This window comes from Pteronotus mesoamericanus, unplaced genomic scaffold, assembly GCF_021234165.1.
Source record: "Pteronotus mesoamericanus isolate MK-2021 breed Mesoamerican mustached bat unplaced genomic scaffold, CSHL_Meso_final contig_57, whole genome shotgun sequence".
In the NCBI taxonomy this organism is placed as follows: Eukaryota; Metazoa; Chordata; class Mammalia; order Chiroptera; family Mormoopidae; genus Pteronotus; species Pteronotus mesoamericanus.
Window position 1 is genome coordinate 2,262,158 of NW_026555203.1, and position 20,602 is coordinate 2,282,759.

At 39.6% G+C, this 20,602-nt stretch overlaps 1 pseudogene; it reads left to right on the forward strand.

The window, feature by feature from the left end:
• The first annotated feature begins 356 nt into the window (after window positions 1-356).
• Window positions 357-5,870, forward strand: LOC129076141 (ferritin light chain-like; annotated as a pseudogene).
• Window positions 5,871-20,602: the final 14,732 nt, after the last annotated feature.

Below are 20,602 nucleotides of genomic sequence, written 5' to 3' on the forward strand. Positions count from 1 at the left end.
TTTCCTGAAGCTGGCCCCTGTGTATGTTGGTTCTGGGGACCCTTGTGAAGGAGTCTGGTTCAGGTCAATTTCAGGTGCAGCCTGTGACTGTCCCTTGGAAATCTGTTTGGAGCTACAAAGCAATCTACACTTGGTGGCTGCTGCTGGGCTGGATGTGTGTGGGAAAAACCAGTTTGCATACCAAGGTCAGCTTTTACCAGCACTCGGTCTATGGGCAGGTCAGCAAAATTCTTAAGGCATTCCGAGATCTGCCTTTGCCTGCCTTTGTCTGCTTTTGTCTACCTTCGCCTGCTTTGGGCTGCTAGCTGCCTGTTAGGCTCAGTCACTAAAAGAGCCTTTGGCAGTACTCGAGTTGCATGAGGTAGGTTCTCAGTGAGTCACCAGAGAGGGGTGAGTGGTATTCACCAGACTGATAAGTCTTAAACTCAGTGTCAGTGCTGAGTCTGAGGCCACTCAGCAAATATCCCAAAGTATACCAAATCTAGCTGCCATCTGTTTTTGTGTTGGGACAGGGTCTCAGGGAGCCATCAGGGTGAGTCCAGCAGAGTTTACCAGGCCCACCTAGAGAAAAATATGGCCATGGAAAGGGAGGGCTCTGCATCAGTTTTTTGACCAAAAATATTATGGCCCCTGTTCCCCACCCTCCCTATTCATCTGGTCTTACCCTGAGCCGCTTTCTTTTTTTTTTATGTTTCCCCATGAAGACATTCCTCAAAGGGAAACATTTTGTTGATATGGAAGAAGTGAAATAAATGGCAGAAACACTATATGGCATCAAAATCAACAAGTTCAAAAACTGTTTTGAGCAGTGGAAAAAATGTCCCAATAGGTGTATTGTATCAAATGGAGAGTACTTTGAAGGTGACTGAGGTTTAAACATGTAAGAATAAATGCATAATTTTTTATAAATAAATTCCAATTTTTTTTGGTCCCCCCCACCTTGTATTTCTAAAACACAACACTGTCACCCTGCTTAAAATGCATCAGTAGCTCTCCTCTGCCCACAGGATAGAATAAAAAGACTCATGATCTGGCCTTGTTTTCTGTCCAGCTCTGCAGCCTGCCACTCCTCAACTTTTTAGTGACACCAAACTGCTTGTAATGTAGTCCTCACTTCTGTACTTTCAGGATCTTCCCCTCTATCCAAAACATGTTTTCTTTCTCCTGTGTGTTTAATTCTGATTTATTATTTATGTTTCATCTCACATTCCGTTCCTTCTTGGCTACATCCCTGATCTTTGCCTGTCTTTAGATCCCTCCCCTGTAAGCTCTCTTGGTACTTAACATCAATTGATTATGTAATTCATGAGGATATTGCATCTGAGGCAATGTAGCAAAATTCTTAAATGCACAGTCTCTGGAGTCAGTCTAGCTGGGTCTAAATCCTGGCCTCACACCACTGACTAGACACATTGCTCCCCACACCATCCCATCTCATTTTTACAGTGAAGTTTGATCTTCCTGAAGCTCACTCAATTTTCTTGCCCTCCCTATTCCTCAGTTTTCTCATCTGTGAAATGGGAATAATAGTGGCTTCCTCAGAGGGTTGATGTGATGAAAAAGGTAGTTAATACCTGTGCAGCGGTTAGAATGCTTCCTGGAATATTGTGAGGAGTTAAACATTAACTGTAATTATTATTTGTATACCCAGAATCCAGCACAGTACCTGGAACAAAGTAGGGAATGTAGCATGGGCTTATTTGATGCAAAGCATTTTTTAATTGAGGTTAAACTCACATAACATAAAATTAACCTTTTTGAAATATAATTTATTGATATTTAGTACATTCACAGTATTGCATTGCCAGTACCTCTGGCCAGTTCCACAACATTTTGATCCCCTCAAAAGGAAATCACATACCCAGATACTCATTAAGTAGTTACTCCCCAACTCCCCTCCTAGCAGCTGTCATGCAAGTAAAGTTTATGATGCATTTCTTATAGGAGATATTACAAAAATGTGATGTAGCTAGACCACAATACAAATAAAGTTGAATGACAAAATGCCATAGTCATAAGAGATTAACCATTGGTAATTTAGTTCACACACCCTGGGATGATTAGGCCTCATGAAAGGATTTTCTAAGGCCACCAGTGTGGCACCAAGTGTTCTACTATCCTTTTCTTTAAATAATACAAGATTTCTTTGAAGGGGCACAAAAGTAACATTTTTCCTTCAATTGGGAACTTTGGGAAAAAAAACATTCCACATTGTATAAGACATGCTAAATGCAGTCTGGCCTTTTGAAGGCCACCATCTGAAGAATGTAGTGACAAGAGAGAAGACTCTAGAGCAGGTGCTGTTGACAGCAGTGTTCCTGTGTTTCATCCCTGGCTCAGTGACTCCAGAATGACATTGAGTCCCTGTTGAAAGAGCTATTCAGGCTCTCTGCTGCCCACCAGCTAAGTCCATGCATATTTATAATTGAGAACAAAACTGCCTTAAAAAAGGTCTTTTTGACAGTTATTAGGACTGAGCTATAGCTATTGATTTCTCACTCTTTCCGTTGCCAGCTGCTGCCACTTTTCTGATCCTTTCAAGTCACATTCCACATGTATATGGAGACCATTTCCTGCCTATTCTCTGTGTGTGTGCTTATGCGTTTGCTTTCTGTGGCCATGAAACTCTACCCCAGTATCAGGCTTTACACTTATAATCTGATTACTGGTATTTTGTCCTCATCAGACTTCCTACAACTGAGACTGTAGCGACCTAGTTGTTCACTCACCTTGACTTTCTAGATCCTTGAACCTTTATATATTTCTGTTGATTTGGACCACCGTAGGGGACTTATCCCTCAGCCTGCTGTTTCTAGCCTCAGAAAACTGTATGGCTTTTTCCTCATCCTTAGAAGGTTGACTTTAGCATTGCCTGCATCCTGAGGTTAGAACATATTTTAGGTTTACACCTGACAAGAGATATTGTAACATTCACATTAAAAAAGTATTTACTTTTAAGTCGGTTATACAGACCTGAATGTATATATGAGAGGGAAAAATCAAAGAAAGTTATTGTGTGAAGGGTAGTATCATTTAAAAATCTATTATCAGATTTATATTCATTTTCTAATTATTTACTGTGATAAAATTCAATCACTACTTTTATTTAATGCCTCATTTTAGGAAGTTTTTCTTCAACTGGTAAAATGGGTGTATTTCAGACCAAAGGAATTTTTCAGACCCTGAAAATCTACCCTTAATTATATAGACTGGTAAAACTCCTGTTATAGCTTCTGGAAAGTTAGGATTTGCCAGCCTCAGCATTCCTCTGTCGTGCAAAATACATGAAAGGAGAAAAGCCAGAGCTGCCTTTGTACAATTCAGATCCGGGCAGGGTACGTACTACTGCATGATTTATGTTTGGGAGAAAAATTGCTCTTTTCCACAGACAGGCCAGAAGGACTAGGTCGTAATAGAGCAGCCACAGGCATGCAGAGGGGCTGGGAGCTATCAGTAGAGCACCTGCAGGGGTTGTTGTCACAGGGTAGAGACAACCATACTATGAATGACATTGGTCTCATGTGTCGGGCAGGTGCTGAATCTCCCTATGTGGGAGGTTAGGACCAAAATATCCAAAAGGGAGGTAACGGAGTTTAGTGACTGCCCAGATATTTGATTCCATCCTCTGCTACTTCACATGATTTTTTTTCCACTCTATGCTTTCATTTCCTCACTTACAAAGTGATAGATTAATAATGTCATCTACCTCATAGGTAGAATACCAGGCATGATGTGGTGTTCAATGCATTTTAACTAATATTACTCTGATAGTTATTACCCCTGCTACTGGGAAATAGTGTGTATTGTAGTAGCTAAAAACATGGGTCTGGCATTATACTAACTGGGCTTCTATGCTGGTCCCACCACTTACCAGTTTGTTTTTTTTTAAACATGGGGCAATTTGGTTAACTTTTCTGTGTTTAATTTTTCTCATCTGTCTAATGGTGTGATTAGAAGTACCTGTCTCATAGGATAGTTGGGAGAAGTAAATGAGATCAGACATATAAAACAGTTAACCAGTGCCTGGCGTATAGTGAGCACTCAAATACTCGATGTTATTTTATTTTATTTTATTTATTTTTTAAAATATATTTAATTGATTATGCTATTATAGTTGTCCCATTTTTCCCCCTTTGCCCCTCTCTGCCTGGTACCCTGTTTCCTTCCAGCAAAGCTATTATTTAGAATGGAAAGGCAGATAAATTGCTTCCCAGGCAAGATAAAACTAAAGGAGTTCATCATCACCAAGCCATTATTATATGAAATGTTAAAGGGAACTATATAAGAAAAAGAAGATCAGCTCTGGCTGGTGTGACTCAGTGAATTGAACTCCAGCCTATGAAACAAAGGGATGCTTGTTCGATTCCCAGTCAGGGCACATGCCTTGGTTGTGTGCCAGGTCCCCAGTAGAGGGCGCACAAGAGGCAGCCACACATCGATGTTTCTCTCCATCTCTTTCTCCCTCCCTTCTCCTCTCTCTAAAAATAAAAATAAATAAAAAATCTTAAAAAAAAGAAGAGATCAAAACTAAATTCTATTTTAATTACCATCATCAATGCAATCATCATCATAGTTAATAATATAAATTGGACCTTGTGATGTTATCTCCAGGATAAGAACTTAGGAGTTCCAAGAGCTTCAGTCAGTCCTATATTCTTTCTCTTAATAGAACTCTAATGCTAGAATATGAACAGTAAATGCCAGAGTCTAACAGATTCAAGATAGTAGTCCTCTCTTCTTGTCTGAATTTCAAAACTCTCCATGGCTTACTTTCTTGAGGGGCTGGAAGAAGACTTTTTTATTAATACAATAAAGGAAAAGAGAAACAGAGAAAAAGAAAAGAAAATTTATCAGGAGAAAGTTTCTGTGCATCCTGGGTCCTAATAGCCACAATTGCATTAGTTTACACAGCTTCTGAGACTTGTATGGATGCAAATAAATAAACAAAAATATGTAATAAATAATATATACTATATGTAGTTTTAACTCCTTAAACATATAATTTTTGTAACAGCTCTATTGAGATATAATTCACATACCATGAAACTCACCTTTTTAAATATAAAATTCAGTGGTTTTTAGTATATTCACAATGGTATACAACCATCACTACTATCTAATTTCAAAATATTTTATTGTTCCTTCCACAGTGCCCTCTGAAGTCCTGGGATCTTTATCTTCAACAAGGGTTGGACAGAACAGACCTAGGGACACCTCTTCTTTCCAACTATCCTTCAACCTCTTTTCTAGTCACCACCTTTGGAACCACATCAGCCATCCTCAGCCTCTGAGACCGGCCAACTTGCAGTGCAACTGAGAGCTCCCAAATTTGTCAGAATTATTCCATTGAGGTGGAGGGTGATGTCAACCACCTGGCCAACCTACATCTGCAATCCTCCTACACCTACCTCTCTCTCGGCTTCTATTTGGACCATGAAGATGTGTCTCTGCAGGGCGTGGGCTACTTCTTCCATGAGTTGGCCAAGGAGAAGCATGAGGATGCTGAGTGACTCTTAAAGCTGCAAAACCAGTGCAGTGGCCACATTCTCTTTCAGGACGTGGTGAAGCCTTCCCAAGATGAGTGGGATAAAACTCAGCATGCCATGAAAGCTTCCATGGAGTTGGAGAAGAACCTGAGCCAGGCCATTTTGCATCTGCATGACTTTGGTTCTGCATGCACAGACCCTCATCTCTCTCACTTCCCGCAGAACCAGTTCCTGGATGGGGAGGTGAATCTCATCAAGAAGATGGGTGACCATCTGACTAATATCTGCAGGCTGGCCAGCTCCAAGGCTCAGATTGGTGAGTATCTCCTCAAAAGTCTCACCTCAAGTAGGGTGAAGAAGCCTTTGGATCCCAGAGGCCTTTGAGGGTCCCCTCTGTATTTCCCTGGAATCTTGCTTTTGCCTGAGCATCTTCCTGAGACCATTAGACACCATTTTGACCAACCTGGAGCCCTCTCCCCTGCATCAGACCAAATGGAAAAAACAAAGCTTTTTGCAGGAAAAAAAAAAGAATATTTTTATTATACTTTCTAAGAAGCCCAATCTGTCCCTTCCCTTCAACCCCTTCCAGCCCTAGACAACCACTAATCTACTTTCTGTCTCTTATGAAATTGCCTATTCTGAATGCTTCATTCAGAATTATCTAATGTGATATTTTGTCTGACTTATTTCATTTACCATGTTTTCAAGGTTCATGCTGTAGCATGTATTAGAAATTCATTCATTTTTATGGTTGAATATTTCATTGTCTAATGCTTTGCAATGTTTAATTTCTACCTTAACATTTCAACTTATTGCATGTCCTCAGGGTATTTCTTTCTTCTCTCTTCTTTCCATAATAGAAAGGGTTTTCAGGACTCCCAGACATTGTGGGGCACGTGGGGAAGAGTGGATAGCAGAGGTTGATCAGGGCACATTACCATCAAATGCTTAGATCTTATTACTGTATACAGTTACAGACATTACAGATCTATCCAATAGTTTCATTCCTATTCATAGCTAAGACAGAAGAGTCATTGTCCCTCAGGCACAGACATACAAAAAAATCTTGGAGCTTCTTGTTCTCACACAGATGGGCACTGTGCTCTGCCTGCAAAGAACCCAGAGAAAAGTCAGCTTACAAATATTGCCTTGCCCTCCATACTATTTTAATTCTGATTATAGGACATTTGCTGTTTCTTCAGAGCTCGCACTGACTGTGCATCAAGGAGCAGGGTAGTGACAAATTTCTAAAGGTTAATGTTTGAATTAAAAGAATCCTAAAAACAAATGACATTTGGCATTGTGGGGAAAATACTATTGGTATGTGCCTTGGAGTCAGGTGTGTCTATCTTGAATTTTTCAATTCTGTGATCATGGGCCCTTAGGCTCTCTCAGCCACAGTTTAGTCATCTTCAAAATGGCATAATAATACTATCTATCTCATAGGGTCATGGTGTAGATGAACAGAGTTCAGCCCAGCACAGCTCTTCATTAATAGTAATGTACATGGTTACTCCTGCTTGGGTATACTTTCCTTAAACAACAGCAACAAAAACAACAACACCAACAACAAAAACCTTACTTCATGTAGTGATTAATAGCTTTTGACTTTGAAGTCACATGACATAGGTTTGAATCCTGGCTATTAGCTGCACAACCTTGGGTGAACTCTGAGTTTCCATTACTTTGTTGAGAGTTTTAAACTAGTTGATGTTTTCTAAAGCATCTTGGCATATGGTAGTGGCTTGAAACACAGTAACTATTGGTACCAGTAAGAAAGCAAATATATCTTCAGGTATCAAGTTTACATTAGTCCACACAGGCTCATTGCCTTCCTATTGTACTAAGAATAAACTCTAGGCTCTTCTATATGGCTTACAAAGTACTACACAATCTGGCTCTGTCTACTTAACCTACCTCAAATCCTTCCACTTTCTCCCTTACTTCCTCTGGGACTGCCATATTGGTCTTCTTGTTATTCCTCAGTCAAACTGTGTTGTTTCTTGCTTCAAGGTCTTTGCATTTGCTATTCCCTCTTTCTATGTTTCCAGACCTTCCAATTTGTGGCTCCTTCTTATAATTTGGGTTTCAGTTCAAGTGTTCCCTGCTTAGGCCCTTCTCAACCACCCAATATAGTTTCCCCATCCCCTAGTCACTCTGTTTTATTATCCTGTTTTATTTTTTGTAGCATTTATTGCTATGTAAAATTATTTTCTTTGACTTCATGTTTATTGTCCCCACTCTAGTGGGGAATAGTAGAATAAATATATGTTGGATGGATGGCTGGGTAGAGGGAAGGAGATATATGGCAAAGTTCTTCACTCTGACTTTTGGGATTGTCATTATGGCTGGAAGTGGTATTCCCCCTCTGTATAGATCTGGCTGAAGATTACAGGTCAGTGGCTCATTAGAATGTATTATATTTCTAACTGGAAAAAATACCAATGCACTATCCTCCTGCATAGCATCACCTTGGGAAACTGCATTGGACACCTAAAGATATACTTTATTTTAGACAACCACATGCATGGCTTCATGAGGTAAATCTGTTTTGCACATTGAATTACCTAGATAATTTCATATTTTGTCTGCCTCACTTTGTCTGTAGAAGACATATGGAGTACTTTTTAATGTCAGTTAAACAGGCTCTGGGTGGTGTTGGGAATATTAGATTTCTGGCTTGATAACTAATAGTGAGCCAGAATTAGGAAAATAGCTTGCCTCTAAACCTGGAGTGCCAATAGTGGCAAAAATTAGCAAACTCCATAGAGAAGCCTGGGCTTGACAATTTTATTATATGTGGGAAGTTAGTGAGAAAATAATTGAGGGTCTCTTGAAAAATTAGCAATAGCAGTGTGCTATTCGTATAGAATTAACAAAGGCAGAATGTGCTTGACTGAGATGTGTGGTTCACTTGGTTTCCTTTTTATGATATTGTTTGTTTGTTTGAAAATATTAACAGTAGGGCAGAAAAGGGTCTAGAAATAAACCAGGAAGTGATGATCCCTGGTGACTGGGTCTATCTAAATCCCTCTAACTAAGAAGAGCTATTGGAACTAACTCCTGAGTCTCAGTAATCTCTTGGTCAAGAATTCTCATGGTTTGTGCTTCCTGCACTTCTCTCAGAGCCCCTAAAATTTGTATGATGACAAACTAAAAGAGGGTAGTGTTGGAACTAGATGGGGAACTCATCTGGTGGTGTTTTCAAATGCTGGTTATTGGGCTCTGGAGATTCTCATTCATAGATGTCTGCATCTTTAATAAGCTCCCCAGGTGTTTCTTTTCTTTCCCCCTTTTTTTTTTTTGTGAATAGTATTGTTTTCTTTTCTTTTTTAAAAATTTATGTATTTATTTTTCCAAATACATTTGTCTCCGCCTTCCGCCCACCACTTTCCCCTGCCCCCTCCCCCTCTCCCTCTCTCAATCCTTTCCCTTTGGTTTTGTCCATGAGTCCTTGCTATATGTTCCTTGACTCACCCCTTCCCTTTCTTTTTCCCTGCCCACCCCTCCCTCCTTCCCTCATGTCTCGGTTGATTTCTTTTTCGTTCAGTGTTGCTGGTCTTCTTTTCCTTGCATCTTTGTTTTGTTCATTAGGTTGCACTTAGAGGTGAGATCTTATGGTATTTATCTTTCACCACCTGGCTCACTTCACTTAGGATAATGCTCTCTAGTCCCATCCATGCTGTTGCAGAGTGTAGTAGTTCTTTTTTTTTTTCTTTCTGCTGCGTAGTATTCCATTGTGTAAATGTACCATCGTTTTTTGATCGAATCATCTACTGATGGGCATTTAGGTTGCTTCCAATACTTGGCTATTATAAATTGTACTGCTATTAACATTAGTGTGTATAGGTTCTTTTGAATTGGCGATTTGAGATTCTTAGGGTATAGTCCCAGCAGGGGAATCACTGGATCAAAAGCCAGTTCCATTTTCAGCTTTTGAGGAAATTCCACACTGCTTTTCACAATGGCTGCACCAGTGTGCACTCCCACCAACAGTGTACTAGTGTTCCCTTTTCTCCACAGCCTCGCCAGCACCTGTTGCATGTTGATCTGTTTATGATGGCCATTCTGACCAGTGTGAGGTGATACCTCATTGTGGTTTTGATCTGCATTTCTCTGATGGCTAGTGATGCCAAGCATCATTTCAAATGTCTCTGGTCCTCTGTATCTCTTCTTTGGAAAAGCATCTACCCAGGTCCTTAGCCCATTTTTTTTGATTGGATCATTTGTCTTCTTGGAGTAGAGTCAAGTAAGTTCTTTATATTTTGGAGATCAAACCTCTATCTGATGTATCATTAGTGAATATATTTCCCATACGGTTGGCTCGCTTTTCATTTTGCTGATGTTTTCTTTTGCCGTGCAGAAGCTTCTTATTTTGATGAGGTCCCACTTCTTTATTCTTTCTTTTATGTCCCTTGCTTTAGGAGATATATCAGTGAAAGAATTGCTGCATGGTATATCTGAGAGTTTCCTGCCAATGTTCTCCTCTAGGACTTTAATGGTGTCGCGACATATATTTAAGTCTTTGATCCATCTTGAGTTTATTTTTGTGTATGATGTCAGCTGATGATCCAATTTAAATTTTTTTGCATGTAGCCGTCCAGCTCTCCAAGACCATTTGTTGAAGAGGCTATTATTACTCCACTTTATGCTTTCACACCATTTGACAAATATTAGTTGCCCATATAGACCTTGGCTTATTTCTGGGCTTTCTATTCTTTTCCACTTGTCTATAGGTCTGCTCTTGTGCCAGGACCAGATTGTTTTGAGTATAGTGGCTTTGTAGCACAGTTTGATGTCCAGTATTGTGATCCCTCCTACTTCGTGTTTCTTTCTCAAAATTGCTGAGGCTATTCGGGGTTGTTTATGGTTCCATATAAATTTTTTAAATGTCTGTTCGATATCTGTGAAATACATCATTGGTATCTTAATAGGGATTAGATTGAATCTATAAATTGTTTTGGGTAGTGTGGACATTTTGATGATGTTAATTCTTCCAATCCATGAGCACGGTATATGCTTCCATTTATTTGTGTCTTCCTTACTTTCTTTTTTCAATGTTGTATAGTTTTCTGCATACAGGTCTTTTGTGTCTTTGGTTAAATTTATCCCTAGGTACTTTATTTTACCTGTTACTATATCGAATGGTATATTTTTTCTGATTTCTTCTTCTTCTATTTCATTGCTGGTATACAAAAATGCCTTTGATTTCCGAATGTTGACATTGAATCTTGCTGTTCTGCCAAATTCACTTATTAGGTGGAGGAGTTTTTTGGTAGAGTCGACAGGGTTTTTTATGTACACTATCATGTCATCTGCAAACAATGATAGCTTTACTTCCTCCTTTCCTATTTGGATGTCTTTTCTCTCTTTTTCTTTTCTGACTGCTGTGGCTATCACTTCCAGTATCATGTAGAAAAGAAGTGAAAGGGGAAATCCTTGTCTTGTTCCCAATCTTAGTGGGAAAGCTTTTAGTTTTTGCCCATTGAGTATGATGTTCGCTGTAGGTTTTTCATATATGACCTTTATTATGTTGAGGAATGCCTCATTTACTCGCATTTTGCTGAGTCTGTTCATCATAAATAGGTGCTGTACCTTATCAAATGCTTTTTCTGCATCTATCGAGATGATCATGCGGTTTTTGTCTTTTCTTCTATTTATGTGATGTATCACGTTTATTGACTTGGGTATATTGAACCATCCCTGCATCCCTAGGATGAATCCTACTTGATCATGGTGGATAATCTTTTTAATGTATTGCTGGATGCAGTTTGCCAATATTTTGTTGAGAATTTTAGCATCTAGGTTCATCAGTGAAATTGGCCTGCAGTTTTCTTTCTTTGTAAAGTCCTTATCTGGTTTTGGGATTAGGGTGATGCCGGCCTCATATGAGGAGTCTGGGAGTCTTCCCTCCTCTTAGATTTTTCGGAATAGTCTGAGAAGGACATTGGTTAGCTCTTCCTTAAATGTTTTGAAAAATTCTGCTGTGTAACCGTTTGGCCCAGGGCTTTTCTCTTCCGGGAGTTTCTTGATGACTGCTTCAATTTCTCCAGCTGTTATCGGTCTGTTCAAGCTTTCTGTTTCTTCCTCCTTCAGTGTTGGAAGATTATGCTTTTCTAAAACTTTGTCCATTTCATCCTGGTTTTTAAATTTCTTGGCATATAATTGTTCATAGTAGTTTCTGACCATCCTTTGTATTTCTGTGGTATCAGTTGTTATTTCTCCTCTTTCATTTCTGATATTATAAATTTGGGTCCTCTCCCTTTTTCTCTTGATGAGTCTGCTTAAAGGCTTGTCGATTTTATTTATCTTTTCAAACAACCAGGTCCTGGATTGGTGGATCCTTTGAATTGTTCTTTTTGTCTCTATGCCATTCAGTTCTGGTCTGATCTTGATTATTTCCTTCCTTCTCCTTGCTCTGGGATTTATTTGTTGTTGTTTCTCCAGTTCTTGAAGTTGTAGTGTTAGATCTTTTATTTGAAATGTTTCTATCTTTTTTAGATGAGCCTGTATTGCTCTGAACTTCCCTCTCAGGGCTGCCTTTGCTGTGTCCCATAGGTTTTTGACTGTTGTCTGTTCATTTTCATTTGTTTCCAGAAATTTTTTGATTTCTTCTCTTATCTCCTTATTGACCCATTCATTGTTTAATAGTCTACTGTTCAGTCTCCATGAGTTTGCAAGTTTTTGAAGTTTCTCTTTGAGGTTGATTTCCAGCTTCAAGGTCTTGTGGTTTGAGAAAAAGTTTGGTATTATTTCAATTTTCCTGAATTTGCTGAGTCTTGCTTTGTGTCCTATCATGTCTATCTTTGAAAAACTTCCATGCGCATTTTAAAAGTTGTGTATTTTGCTTCTTTGGGATGTAAGGTTATATATATATATATATATATATATATATATATATATATATATATATATATATATATATCAGTTAAGTCTATTTGATTAAGTGTGTCATGCAGCTCCACAATATCCTTATAGATGTTTTGTTTGGAAGATCTGTCCATTTTTGACAGTGGGGTGTTAAAATCCCCTACTATAAGTTTTTTGCTATGTATTTCTTTTTTGAAATCCTCCAAGATTTTCCTTATATATTTGGTTGATCCTATGTTGGGTGCATATAACTTTACAATGTTTATGTTTACTTGATGGATTCTTCCTTTAAGTATTATAAAGTGTCTCTCTGCCTCTCTTTTATGGCCTTTCTTTTGAATCTATTTTGTCTGATATAAGAATTGCAACCCCTGCTTTCTTGTCTTGCCCATTTGCCTGGAATATTTTTTCCATCCCTGTACTTTCAATCTGTGTAGGTCTTTTGCTCTGAGGTGGGTCTCCTGTAGGCAGCATATGTGTGATTCATGTATTCTTATCCATTCAGCTATCCTGTGTCTTTTGATTGGGGCATTTAGTCCATTTACATTGAGAGTCATTACTGATAGAACCTATTCATTTTTTCTCTTTGTACCTGTGTTTTTCTCTTTCTCACTCTTCTTTCATGTTCTTCAACCAGTCCCTTTAACATATCCTGGAGTGCTGGTTTGGTAGATATGTATTCTTTTAGCCTTCTTGTCTGGGAAACTCCTTATTTCCCCTTCTATTTTAATTGAGAGCCTTGCTGGGAAGAGCAGCCTTGGTTGTAGGCCCTTGCTTTTCATGACTTGGAATATTTGTTGTCATTCCTTTCTGGCTTGTAGTGTTTCTGTTGAGAAATCAGCTCCTAGCCCTATCGGGGCCCCCTTGTCTGTTACTTTCTCCTTCTCCCTTGCTGCCTTGAGCATTCTCTCTTTGTCTTTGATAGTTGCCATTTTAATGATGATGTTTCTTGGAGTCGGCCTCGTTGGGTCCCTCTTGAGTGGGGTCCTCTGTGCCTCCTGGATACATGAGAGCCTTTCTTTCCTCAAATTGGGGAAATTTTTCATCATTAATTTTTTGACGAATTTCCCTATCCCTTGCTCCTCTTCTTCTCCTTCTGGTATCCCTATTATATGGATATTATTGTGTTTCAGGTTGTCCTGCATTTCCCTAAATGCTTCTTCATTCGTTTTTAATCTTTTTCCATTTCTTGTTCTTTCTTGGGGCTTTTTTCTACCTAGTCCTCCATCTCACTGATTCGATCCTCGGCTTCCTCCAGCCTGCTTTGGATTCCTTCTACTGTGTTCTTCAATCCAGAAATGGTATTCTTCATATCCTCTTGTGCCTTTTTCATAGTTTCTATGTCCTTTTCCAGGTTGATATAGTTTACTGTAATATTCTGATAGTTTTCCTGCAGTTTATCGGTTATCTTTGAGCTCGCTGAGCCCATTGGGCTTCCTTAGAGCCATTGTTTTTAATTCAATATCTGATAGTTCCCTTGCTTCTATTTCATTTAGCTCTCTCTGTGGGCATTCCCCTTTTGCACTCATTTGGAATAAACTTCTTTTTCTTCCCATTTTTTGTGAAAGTGTATTATTATTTATTATTTATTTATTTATTTATTATTTTATTTTTTTGCTTCTGCTTCAATTGATCCTGGCTAGGTTTCGTGACTAGTCTTGTCTAGATTAGTTTCCTGTCTAGATTTCCTGACTTTGTGGATTAAACTTCTATGGCAGTAGGCAGGTCTTTTTATTTATTTATTTATTTTTTCTTAACGTTTCTTTCTGGGTCTGCATCTGATTATGTCAGTTTTTGACCCTATCTTACCTTCGGTCTCTTGTGTCAGCTCCCGGAATCTACTGTCTGTGTCTGACTCCTGCTTTGGGTACCTCTTTGACCCCTTTGGCCAGGGCTCCACTATTTCTGTGGATCGCTGTGCACTCTTACGCCGGCTCTTTGAGCGTGCTCGCCCCTCCCCGGGCCGTCATATTGGCCCGACCTCGCTCACTGTCCTGCCACCAGGTTCGTGCCCTAGCACTAATCAGTTTAGTGTTTTCTATTGTGTGCTTTCCCCCTTTTGGCTCTTTCGGGGCATCGCCTTCCCTCGCAAAATGGAGACTATGGAAATTGGAAGAAGTCAGCTCCGGGACTCTCTGGTTAATTCTGTCTCCAGTCTGTCCCCAAGGGTCTCTGGGCAGCTCTGTGACCGTTCAGCTAGGGATCCACTATTTCTGCGGACCTTAGTGGTGCGCCCGCTTCTGCCTCTGGGGGTGTGGCCTGCCTGGGCAAATGGGGACTATTCAATGGGGAGAGACTCTGCCCCGGGGATCTCAGATAATCCTCAAATTCTTTCCCCAACCCCTCCGTCTCCAGTCTCTCCTCAAGGGTCTCTATGCAACTGTGTGTCCCCTTTGGCCAGGGATCCTCTATTTCTTCCAGCCAGTCTGCACTCGGCCCCTAACCCACATGCCCACTAGCTGTGTGTGGGGTGCGCAAAAGGCAGGTTAATTGATTCTCTTATGCCTGGGCCAGATGGTAGCTGCAGGGTGGGAGGTGAGTTATGACCAGGGCTCTGCTGGGCACAGCCTCTGTTCTCTCCACAAAGTTTTCCTCACCAATCTTTCCTCAGGCACAAGCCCCCTCTCCTGCCACCTCTACCCAGAGATCAAGGAAGGCAGCTGCCACTGCAAATTTTTGCATTGGCCCTTTAAATGTCTCTTTGTATCTCCAGCCACTTGTCTCTGGCAGAGTGCCCCTTAGCTTTTCGATGTTGTGTTTTGTCTGTGCATTTTCCTGGTTTCAATTGCTGTAGTCTAGGGGTCCCTGTTTATGGTTCAGACCCTCTTCTTCTCAGGGGGACATAACTGGCCATTTCAATGTCCCTCTCTTGCTGGTGCCCGTCGGTGCCCAGCCCACCCTCTCGAGCCTCCACCACACTTCCCACCTGTTGGGATGTGTGAGAGTTGAATCCACTGTCTGTCCGCGGCTCCAAGGCTCCTCTCTCTCTATTGTTCCATTGTTTCCAGGTTATTTCTCCACTGTTTAGTCGCAATTCCAGTTTGGTCTTGGGAGGAGGTCAGCGTGACTCCCATTCACTCCTCCACCATCTTTTCTCCCCAGGTGTTTCTGATGCAGATATTTATGAACTATATTTTGAGAAATACTCACTTAGTGTCTTTCACCTAATGATATTTTAAAATTTCAGTGTAACCCAAACCTTGCACCTCTCATCAGTCCTCCTCTTCCTCTCCTGTCTTTCAACTGCAGAGAATTCATTAGGTGGTTGCCTATTTGACACTGGGCAAAGGAAAGCCTCTTATAGGTTATTAGCTCCCTTTCTTACTACACATGTGTAGTTGTGTATTAGGCAGCATTTTAATGTCCCTTTGATTCTTATTCTTCCATCCTACAATGAGTACAAAAATTTCTTCCCAACTATAGTGGCTAAAAGGCTGTAATTCACTCTTCTTACCAATCAGAGTCTCAATGTAGGCTAGAGTCTGAATGTTTGTGTTTCTCCCAAATTCATGTGTTGAAGGCTAATCCACAAGGTCATATAAAAGGCAGGGCCTTTGTGGCTTATTAGGTTATAAGGGTGGTGCCCCTATGAATGTGGTTAGTATCTTTATAAAAGAGACCCCGCAGAGCTCCCTAGTCCCTTTTGCCATGTGAAGAACAATGAGGAGTCTGACCCAGAAGGGAGCCCTCCCTCAGACCATGCTTGTACCTGATCTCAGACATACAGCTTCCAGAAATGTGACAAAACTTTTTTCTTTGGTTTATACTACACCCAACCTGTAGCATTTTGTTATAGCAGCCTGAATAGACTGACAGTACATGTCCTAGTTATTGGTTTACATCGGTTAAAGCTCTCGTAGCAGCTGAAAGTCAAATGAAGACACTCAGGCACAAGACTTGGGTGCAAACTTCAGAGCCCTTCCTTGAACTCCATCCAAATGTATGCAACACTAACCTCTATCCCAGCAATGATGCCTCCCACATTCTGCCGCATAGCAACAGGGGATCTGGCACCTGTTAGAGAAGTGGATAAAGGAGTGTTTCAGAGAGTTAGCTGAATTTGAGCTGAGCCTAGAAACACAGGCAGGGCATCTTCAGATACAGTTGGAGAGAAAGTGCAGCATAGAAAAAGGTAACAATATAAAGATAATTACACATGAGGTAGAGCTTTTTTCCAATTTAATAAATACACATCAGAACCATTTGGAGTACAAAGGGAAATAGATGTGTTAAAATGCAGATTATAGGGCCACAGGCTCAAGAGATTTTTCAGAGTTTTTGATTCCAAAGGTCTTGGGAAGGACTTATGAATCTTAATTTTAGCAAGCCTCTACCCAGGTGATTTTGATACAGGTGTTTCTTTCAGAATACTTTGAGAAACACTGGCCTAGTCCAATAATAGCTTAGCACAGATGTGGAAACTACCAGAGAGGAGAATGACCTGTTGGTTAAAAGTAACTATTCTAGGAGTGCTGTAAAAGATGCTTCCATCTGAGGTGGGCTCCAAGCCATACTCCTGTCTCCTAATTTGTACTTGGCTGTAAATTTAATACCCCCTTTATGATCCTTGAAAGAGATGCATAATTTCATGGTTTGGCCATTACTGCTGGCATTTAAAAAATGACTATTACTGGTACTCAATGTATCTTTCCAAGTTTCTTAATGGCTCTGGAGCATATAGCGTAAGTGCTACTCTGTTTGCATATAGAGCACGTTTGCCAAAAGTGAACACCTGTTCTCTTGGGGTAGGTTTGACAGGCAGTAGTTCCTTTCTTCCTTCAGGCATTCTAGCTCCCTCCTTCCTCTTGCCCCAGCTGTTTTGACCATATGAAAAAAATGGTACCTTTACCCCAAGTCTCCTCTCCTGCAATTTCTTAGATATCCATTAATTTCCAGGTACCCTCAAGCTCTAACTTTCCAGTTAACTAATCTTCAGAAGGCAGGCAGCAGAAATAGCACAACTGTTAGTGATCTGAAGAATTACTTCAGGAGCTGAAAAAAGGAAAATAATTAATGTATACTAATATGAACTTTTCTCTCCACCCTCATGTTTAGAGGGGAAGTGTGTAGGAAGTAGTGGTGGTATGAGAAATCTTGTTTCTTCACCACTCTTAGTAAAAGACTAATTCCTCCATGTTATCTAGCTATGCTTAATAAAGGACAAGAATACAGCAATCAGAGGGCAAATGTATTATAATTTAGGTTTATAATATTGTGTTGTCTCCTGATTCCTTGTGTTCAGAATACTTGAGGTAGATATGCAACAGAACATGATTTGTGAAGAAATGAAATGTGCAGTTTCCATTTACAATTTTCTTTCCCCGTAAATGTAAGATTTAGGACTTAAACACCAGTAGTTCAGGATAAGAAAATTAAGACATTTAAAGTATCAGAGAACCCCTTTCTTTCCATAAGTCTGGATTGCATTGAGCACTTAGATCTTGGGTGTGGGCAAGAGTAAGAAAAAGACAGAGGTGAGAATAAACAGCTGATCAGGAGGAGAGAGTGAGTACTAACCATTTTCCTCCTTTTTCTTGATGAGTGGTTAGCAGCACCACATCTTTTAAATTAATCTTTTCTTCTGTCCTGGTTAGGACAAAATGCGTTCTGTTTAAGCATCTCTTGGGAGTTTGGGGTGGAGGGTGAGGGATTAATGAATCCATGAATAGATTTAGTGATTTTTGGTATGTGAAGCATACTGCCATGTGAAGCATATGGCTAATTATTTTGCATAAATAATGTTGAAGATCCACAGTCTTGGTTCTCCTTCCAGTTACTCTCATAGCTTTCTTTTGTTTTTTTCATTTGTAAATATTTTATGTTTTAAATTTTTGTTCAACTACAGTTGTCCCCATTTTCCCCCCACACCATTCTCCACCAACCCACCCACCCCCACCTCCCACAATCAATCCTCCCTCCCCCCATTGTCTTTGTCCATGTGTCCTTTATACTTGTTCCTTGACAACACTTCCCCTTCTTTCCTCCATTATCCCACTCCACATCCCTCCTGGTTACTATTAGTTTGTTCTTTATTTCCATGTCTCTGGTTCTATTTTGCTCACTTATTTGTTTTGTTGATTAGGTTCCACTTATAGGTGAGATCATATGGTATTTGTTATTCACTGACTGGCCTATTTCACTTAGCACAATGCTTTCCAGTTCTACCATGCTGTCACAAAGGATACTTGCCATAATTTCCAAGGGGACTACTTCCATAAACAGATAATGCACACCAGCATGGGGGTACAAAGAGAGAGAAACTTTTAGCATATAGATTGATTTAAGAACACACATTTAGATTTCATAGAATAATTATGGAGATGATTACTGAGATAAATGACATGCCATGTTAGTAACAGAATATTGCATATACAAGATATAGTAGCCATGATTATAGTTCTATAAATACCTTAACAAGTTTGTTACTAGAAGTCAGTCAGCCACAGAGTATTTCACCAAAGGTCAGTATTTCAAGAAACCTATAAGGTAGCCCTGACTAAATAACCACCCCTTTCATTCTGTCTAGAAAATATGTAGTATATAGAATTATGATCTTCTCGGTGTCTCTTTTGTCCCATTTGGTATAAATAGGTCCATAAGCTAACAACATATTCTTGACATTTACTTCGTGTTGGCCTGTACTAGTTTCTCTAGGAACCTTGATATTTTATGGCACTTAAAATTAACTGTGTTATAGTAAACATGATTATATGCCCCAAACATAAAAGTTATCATCTCAATATTAAATGGTATAGAACTTTTTCACCTTATTTAGGTTATTAGGATATTATATAATATATTGCAATAATAACTGTTTCAGTTGAGCAGCTATGGTGTAGAAAAACATCTGCATTTAGAGTCAAAACTACTCTATGCTTGTTGCTAGTTGTATGATCTTGAACAAGGTACTTCATTTCTCTGGTTCTCAATTTCACCTGCAAAATGGGGATATTGATGACACCTCCCTCTCATAGCTGATGTTGGGGGTGGAAAACATCAAATAGGGAACATTAAAGCATCTGCTTCATAGCAGCTGCCCAGTTAATATTTGCTTTTCTTCTACAAATATAAACCAGTTTGCAAATAAGTGATTGAATGCATTAACTTGATTGATGATTTAGAGTCAGATACTAAACTTATTCAAATTTTACCTGTTTAAATCCATCATTACTTTTTCTATGTGGTCACAGAAAAGTTAAGAGTGTAAACTTTAATGTCAGGCTTCCAAGTGATGGCTTCCTTGTTACTTAACTGTGACATGTAGGTCAGGTTATATAACCTCTGTGTGATTCAGTGTCATCATCTGTAATTTGGAATAATATTGGTAGATGCCTACAGGAATGTCATGAAGATTAAATCATGCAAGCAACATGCTTAGCATAGTACCTGTCCAAATGAAATAACTCAATGTAGCTATTGATCTTGCTTTGAAATAAGAAGTGAACAGCAGAGTCATGCCAATGGTTTACAACCAGAGTGGCACTTTTGGGGAGATAATAGTGTGGACAGTGCGGCTTCTGAAGTGTTTGTCTTCTTCCTTACTTGTTCTCCAGGTCTTTAGTTACATTTGGTACTTGAAAGCAGCAATCATCATTATAACAAAATTATAAAGCCCATTTATTAACTCAACAACAAATGGTCAATGAGCGCCTACTATGTACTACAAACTGTCCTGGGTACGAGATACACAAACCATACCATCATGGTTCTTCCTCTTATGGAGCTTGTAATTTAGGTCATTTGTAGTATCCTAGGCTTGGTGCTAGGGGAACATCCACTATGGCCTTGAGATGTTTGTAATCTTTTTGAACCACCTTAAATACTTTCTGGAGTAAGATAAAATTTATCTGGAAAAACAATGATACAGTTTATTTGGGTTGATCAGGCATAGGTACAAGAAAATAACTGATATAGTATGGTGTAGCTAAGCACAATGTGAGTGGCACAGATTATGCTAGGAAAGTTCAAAGGAAGAAATGATCAGCAAGGAAGGTTTATGATCTAATTGATTCCAAAATGATGGGGGCAGGTTTGGGGACTAGAACATAGGTCAGATTTTACAGTGCCAGAAGGACTTAGATGTCAGGGAACAAGGGAATTACAAGTAATGAAGAAAGGCAAGGAGGCAGAAATGTGTGTGGCAAGTTTAGGGAGCTCAGACTATTTTGACCAAAAGAGAGACTTTTATATAGAATGTTATATAGTTGAGGAAGTAGACAGGAACCTTATTTTGGAAGAATTTGAAT